General features: G+C 34.2%; 1 pseudogene; it reads right to left on the reverse strand.

Moving 5' to 3' along the window:
- Nucleotides 1-1,262: 1,262 nt before the first annotated feature.
- Nucleotides 1,263-2,612, reverse strand: LOC126703233 (uncharacterized; annotated as a pseudogene).
- Between the last annotated feature and the right edge of the window lie 5,374 nt (nucleotides 2,613-7,986).

Here is a 7,986-nt window from a genome sequence, read left to right on the forward strand (position 1 = left end):
TTACTTGTTTGACATTTACTAATGTGTCACTTGTGCTAGTGTGAAATTCTATGTTTCCGTATAATTTAATCCAATTAATTCATTATTTTATTACATATTTAGATGTTTTAATAGTAAGAGTGATAGATAAAGACCCACTTTTTGGATTCTATTTGTAAAAATCACCTAAAAATATCATTTAGTGAATAGATGCTATTTGGTGAATAACACTTTAAAGTAACTCTCAATTGCTGAATAAATACTTCAAAGTAACTATCAACTGAACTCCTTGATGGAAGGAGTGTTAAAGATATCACAAACGTTAAGTTTTTTATTTAAATATTAAAAAAAAAAAAAAAATCTCTAGTTTAACCTTTAAATAGCCTATGTTCTCCATCAAAGGAAATATGAAATTTAGGCCATAGATTAGAAGAATTCCTTTATAACTCAATTATTTTTCATATAAATCATTTAAACAACATGGCTAGAGGTATGTTTTAGTTTCTTCTATAGTTCTAAATTTCTTAGATCCAATTCTTAAAGGCTACAAGTTATAATATTTCACATCCTCTGTCAAGCCTTGTCTTGGAACTGATTTAGGGCTTGTGGTGGTGTTTCTCGATGCCTCTTGTTTGTTAATAGTTATGATGACCTATTGAAAATCCCTTTCAAACTCAACCTGCAAAAAACAAAGTTCCTTCATGAAAGTGATTGCTAGACTTGTTGCCATCGCTTCTGCAAGCTCAACTGAATGTGGATGTTGTATATTTTGGCTTAGAACTGCTATAATATATGCCGTCAGACTCGAAATACCACTTCTAAACCAGCCAATGAAACTTTCGAAAAAAATCAAAGCATCAAAGTTAGCTTTATAAATTCCAACTAGAGGAAAAGACCATCATGTAGGGACCTTGCGATGAATCACCTTAGGAATTCATTGTTGCAACTCAAGAAATTCCGTCAATAGTTCATCTGCTTTCTATACCAATAAAACAAACCTCTCTAATTTTGATCCTCCCTTGCCTCCAAATATGACTTAACCTACATTCCAAAGAAACTTGAAAGAATTATCCATTTACCCACCCACCCCACTCCCTTTTCAAAAAAATTACCAATTTATTTTTTCACCATTTTTTATTTTTTATGGAATCGCCAATTTATTTTCAAGATCAAAGAAAAGTAGGGAATATCAATGGCACGTTAAGAGAAGACTATTAATATATTATACAACAATCAGAAACACATCTCCCCAACCCACCCCCCCCCCCCCCCCCCCACACACAACCTCTTACCCTGTTTTTACATGAAATCTAAAGAAAGAAAACTAAAGTCTAACTTTTCCGGCAAAGCATAAAACCCTTATAAATGACTGATCTAACCAATGTAGGTCCCCCCCAAGCACTCTCAAACTCTTTAACCACACTTTCAGATAACAAATCAACACCTTGATCATTGGCTGTAGTTACTGAAGACCATGACCTTAACATCCTCAAGAATCCCTCAAATGATGTCTCCTTTGGTATATCTAGTGGCTGTGGTTTCCCCTCACATCCTAAACCTACACTTTCAAATGGAAATGGAAGTGTCTTATAAGCATCAAATATGTATTGTATTTTTGGGTTCCAATAGGGAAGAGTGGTGTCATGAAAGTGCTTCATTACAGGATCAAAATTGGGGCTAACTACTATGTCAGAATAGCCCCAAACAACAATTATACCTCCTGGCTTTCTTAGAAGGCGTGTCACAAGAGAGTAGAACTTGGGGAAGTCAAACCAGTGGACAGCTTGGGCCACAGTCACCAAATCAACTGAATTTTATCCTCCAATTAGTGCTACTAATTCATCATCCGTGATGGATAACAGAGTATGGAGATATCGAACACGAGGGTGTGGCATTGCAAGTTTCAACTGTGCCTCACTCACATCAGTTCCAACTACTTGATCATAATGCTCAGCAACCTATCAATAAGAATGTCATCCAATTCTAACAGTCAGTTATTACACAAACTTTTTTTCATTTTTCCTTTTTACTAAAAAGGTAGATATTATACATACTTTAAACAGTTTATTATTATATGCCTAATACTTTTCCTAGTCTTCTTAATAAAAACCAATTAAGATATATTATTAATTGAAATATATATAAAAAATTAAAAAAAACATATACAATTTTTTATGCAGGACCAGACAACATAAAGTTTAACTTCGAAATCCCAAGTTAAAAAAAAATAAATAAATAAAAAAATAAAAACTGTAATGCCAAACACTTATTAGTCAAGTGACCATTTTATTTTTTAAATTGATTAATGAAAACTGGCTAAGGTAGATCAAATTCCAATTTCATAAAAATAAAAAATAAAAAATAAAAAGACCAAACTACAATGTATTAGAGAGAGAGAGAGAGAGAGAGAGAGAGAGGAAGAAGGGAGTCAAGGGACTAACTGCAATAGCAGCTTGACCATTGCCGGTGCCAACATCCCAAGCTAAAGAGCGGTGAGGGGTCAGAGCAGCAACCATAGAGTACAACTTGCTTGGATAAGTTGGCCTAGCATCCAAGTAAATTTCAGCTTGCTTATCAAACAAACCAGCCATTCTCTGAATTAAGCTTGGTGTGGAGCCTATAGACCTTGTGAATATCGAATTTGCTAGTATTTTTTTTTCTTTTGTAGTAGTTGGTAATATATCCGAAATTTCTGACGCATGCGCTTATGCACTTGCATTTATCTCAAAATAAATTAATCAATGACTTTGGACTGGATGGATGACTAGTGAGACTATGGTTTTGACACGAAACTTACATTTGTCGAAGGTAGACAGACAGAGAGGTGTCGCATGCATATGTGAGTCACCGAATATACATTTGTTTATGATATAGAGTTAGCTGACAAAGTTTTTATTCTCCTCTTTTCTAACTTTTTAATTTGGTGACTAAATAATTGTTTCTCATTAATTAAGATCAGTCCAATAAAATAATTAATATAAAAAATTTATTTTGTTTATCGGCTGATATTTGCGCTTAATTAAAACTATTACAATAAAAAAAAATAACTTTATTTGTTAAAATTTAGAAGCCTTTCTACTTGAGGCCTTAGATAACCGTCTCATTTGCCTATATTGTAGAGTCGACCCTACTATCATTTCACCTTGTTTCCCTTAATAAATTCACTACTAAACAATTTGTAGCGTTTTGTTATTACAATGGACAAAGCCAAAGCGGCAAATCCTCAACAGACTAGACCTTGCCTAAGTTTCTTCCAACAGGATAATTATTGGGTATTCCCAAAATACCAAAAATACGTACTCTCACCTCTCACATAATTGTGAGTCCTACTAATTAAATTTATGGTAGGACCCACAATTCATGTGAGAGAGAGGAGTACGTATTTATGGTATTCCCGGAGTATTCAATCATTTTCCCCTCCAACAAATGACCCCATGGATGAACCAATGAAGTCTCATCACCTTGCAAAGCCTTTTAATGACTATTTAAGATCATCATTTATTATTAGAAGATATGTGAAGTATATTTAATGCATTAGCATTATTACTATTGTTGGGTTATCAATATTGACCCTAGTTAATTATCCAATTACCCGAATCGATTAATTAGATCAAATTACATGCAAATCAAATTAGGATACAAACAAATCACTAGTCTAAACTAGAGTGCAACGAAATTAAAATTGACATGGTGATTTGTTAATGAATGAGGAAAACTTTCATGAACAAAAACCTCATCGACTGAATTTCAAGTCATAAGTTTTCTTAATCCCCAATATTTTTTATAGTTTTCTTAGAGAGTTTGCTATTTTCTCCAAATCTAAGAGAGTAAAGACTGGAGAGTGATTGCATGTATGGTTTTTAACCATTACTCCCTAGGTAAACATCATGATTTTTAAACTACTATGCATTTGATGTTAAATAGATAAATATATTATATAACATATAAAGAAAATAAGCTCATTAAATTTATAAAAATATATAATATATTATAAATAAAATAAAATATTTTTAATTAGTTATTTGATTAGGTTTTTTTAACGCATTTCATGATTGGTTGAGACTTAGCTTTTTTATTTAATAAAATGAGTAATGACTGAATTGAGACTTATATAGCTTTGATTTACATATGTTCATGTGATTCCTGAATTTCATGAACATATACTAATTTATTCAAATATTTGTGAAAATTATTCTTTTTTAATGATTAATTACTAAAATGTTTTGAAAAAAAAAAAAAAAAAAAAGACCAAAATTTATTTTTGGGACACCCAAAAATACAATGAACAATTATGGGAGCCTAATACAACTATTTGGCACACCTAACAACAATTTTTGGAGTATGATCATTATCCTCTCATACTAATTTACTCTCAACAATTCAGTTGGGAGCAATTAGCCTGCTTTTTCCTATGAATATTATCACAGTTCACGAAAAACTTTTGTTGGGCACCTATAAAACCTTCAGTAAAGACATGAAATAATGTATGATTTTGAAATGGTAAAGATTTAATACACTCCATAATAACCAATGGGTAAAATATAATAATTTTAATAAATTAAGTAATTTTTATCTTCCAAAGTTGAGTCATTTAACTACATTAAATTTTCTCTCATTTTAAAAGTTGTCATTTATTCATAGAGTTTTTAACAGTATTCTATGTAGTGTGCTCTTTCTTTTTGAAGTATTAATTTTATTTGCAAACATATGCAAGTAATTATCTATGGTAATATTTATATATAGATATGACAATGTAATGTTTTGATTTAGTTAGACATCCTCCAAGATGAGATTGCAAGAAGGATAATCAAGTGTCATACTTTAAAGAGGTTGGGTGATCAATGGAGGAATTGGAAGCGCCCTTTGAAAGCAAAGCACTTTGATGAGTCAAAAACTGCAGCATAAATAATGGCTGAGGCTCCAAATATAGTAACTCACCAAGATTATGTTGAGCTTGTTTACTCTTGGTTTAGAGGAAATACAATAAAAATAATGCACGTGAAAAGATATGTGTTAGGGACATATCTTATGTAATTGACTAATCTTTTGACAAAATGCACTTTACTTGTAATTGGATAGATCTAGGATGGGTTTAAGACTTCAAAAAACATGTTGTTCAAGTCAAGTGTTAAAGTCATGAAGATCTAACCAAGAAACAAGTGAAGAAGAGTTGTTCATTAAAACTCGACAACAATCTCGACAAAAAGACTTCTATCGAGATTTAAAGTCAAAATTTGACAGAAACACAACACAAGCTGTTTCTATCAAGACTTACGAAATCAGAAATTCCAGATCTGATTTTCGGCCCATGCTTATATATTTGTATAGGGTTTCTTTTCTCACAACCCTAAACATATATAAGGCTTATTTTAAAGGCCGTCGCACATGCAGAAAGTGCCCTAGTTCATTATTATCTCTAAAAGAAGCTATTGCGTCTTTACGCCAAAGGTTTTGTAACCAAGGAGCTTCCTGATCTTCATTGTTGATGAAATGAAGAACTTTGTAGACAACAACCTTCTTCAAGTTGCTGGAGTTAGTCACATACTGGATTCGTGCATTGAACTGGAAGATTGCCACTACAATACAAGTCCAATTCGGTATTGGGGTAAGGGTTCGACTATAGGTTGGTATTTTGGGATAGGCCAAAGGGTTTGGTAAGATTCCTTATACTTGTAATCACTTGTGATTGATAATAGTGGATTCCTAAAAGTGGTAACCTAAAAATCACCTGATGAGGTTTTGCCTCGGTGGTTTTCCCATTCGTAAACAAATCACCTATGTTAAATTTATTTTACGCTGTATTTAGATAATTTGGTGATTTGTTTGTGCTGCCACACCATTGCATGTAATTGAACCTAATTAATTAACTTGGGTAATTAATTAATTTGCAAGGGGTCAATACATTTTTACCCTAACAAGTGGTATCAGAGCAAGCACACTCTAATTAGGTTTTAATTTTTGCTGTGTGATCCATTAACCCCTGTTTGTCATGGATAGATGACAGTCTCTTATTATATCTCCTTTATTTTATGGTACTAACTATGTATATTGGAAAGTACGCATGAGAGTTTTCTTGCAGTCTTTAAATGAGAAGGTCTAGCAAGCTGTGGAAATTGGCTGGGTGAAGCTAAAGGAAGTGTCGGCTGATTGGGATGAGGTCAAGATCAAAGCGGCAAACTTTAATAGCAGAGCATTGAATGCCCTATTTAGTGCGGTGACCAATGAGGAGTTTAAGAAAATATCCTTAACTGAAACTGTAAAGTAAGCATGGACCATCCTCCAAACAACCTATGAAGGGACTAAGGCTGTCAAGGATTCAATGCTCCAAAGGCTCACGACTAGCTTTCAAGAGATAAAGAAGGAGGAGGATGAGACGTTCGATAAGTTCTATGCCAAGTTGAAGGACATAGTGAACTCAGCCTTCAATCTTAGTGATCATATTCCTGAGCCCAAGATTATGAGAAAGGTACTCAGATCTCTCCCTGAGAGATTTCATGCCAAGATAACAGCGATTGAAGAATCAAAGGACATTGACACCATTCCTTTGACGGAGCTGATTGGCAACTTGCACGCCTATGAATTGGGTTTGACTAGACTTGGGAAAGGAACCAAAAGTAAGAATATGGCACTGAAGGCCAAAAGTAATGAGATTGATGAGTCTTCAGATGATAAAAATTCCAAGATGAAGTCCTACATCACTAGGCAGTTCAAGAAGTTCATGAAAAATGCCAATGTGAAAGGTTTTGACAAGGACCGTAAGCAATCCAGTTTTTCTCAATTCAAAAGTCAAGACAGGGGGAAGAAAGAGGCTAAGAATGGTGGTCACTATACCATTCCCTCCGGACCAAAGTGTTTTGGATGTTAAGGTTTTGGACACATGAAACAAGAATATCCAACATATCTCAAGTCGATTGGGAAAAGCAAGGCTCTTACTGTTACCTTGAGTGGTACTGAGCCTAAGACTAAGTCAGATGACGGTGATGACGAGGGAATCTTGAGTGCTTTCACTGCCACAGTGGATCCTACTGAAGGGATCGTAGAAGCAGTGGATGAAGAAGAGGACTTAGTGGAATCCAAGATCGAGAAGATGGATGAACAGGATAACATCCATACAGCCTATGCAAAGTAATACAAAGTATCTGAAAAGCATGAGAAGTTCTATAAGCTGTCTACTAAGAAGCTTAGTGAATTTGAGCTAGAATGAGAGGAGCTACCCACAAATGTTGATGAAGCCAATCAAACCATTGGAGCATTGAGGTTTGAGAACAGCTTCTTGGTTGAAAGAACTAAGAAGCTTAAAGCAAAATAGTTCCAAGTTCGAGCTCAGTTGGAGAGGAATTCCAGTGCAAAGCTAGATGAAATGCTGAACCTCCAGAAATCAGCTTCTGACAGAACCAGCTTGGGGTATAAACTCTCTAACTTTTCTCATATTGCCTCCTCTAGTAAGATTGTTTTTGTCTCACCTGCTAATAATGAAAATCTTGAGAAAAATGAAACTAAAACTGAGATAGCTACTGAGTACAATCTAGACAAAGGCAAATCTATTCTAGGAGTACCCCCTAAGATAGAGAAAAAAGAGACTAGAAGCCCAAAAGCAATAAGGCTAAAAATAAGAAGTCTCAACCAAAGAAGCCGCATTTCTGTCATCACTGTGGAGCTTTAGAACACACTCATCCAAATTGCTATAAGTGGTTAGCCACTCAATATAGCAATAGTGTGTTATCATCTAGTAGTCAAGGTCAGATTCCATCATCTTTGGGTCCTCTTGGAGATCTTCTCAAGGCCCCCATGTTTCTTTCGAACTTGAACGTTTCAATTCTTCCCCCTCACCTTTGGAACAAAGGTTCAACTCTAGGAAAGGATCTTCCTCCAAAACCAAAGTATAGAAAGAAAAACGCTTAAAGTGATTTAGTCACTTTTTCTCTCTCCCTTTATGTTTTTGCATTACTTGTTTGTTTTGCTTTCTTGTTTTTGAGTCAATCTAGTTTTATGCTTTGTATATCTACA

The sequence above is a fragment of the Quercus robur genome, chromosome 10 (genome assembly GCF_932294415.1).
Source record: "Quercus robur chromosome 10, dhQueRobu3.1, whole genome shotgun sequence".
NCBI classification, from domain to species: domain Eukaryota; kingdom Viridiplantae; phylum Streptophyta; class Magnoliopsida; order Fagales; family Fagaceae; genus Quercus; species Quercus robur.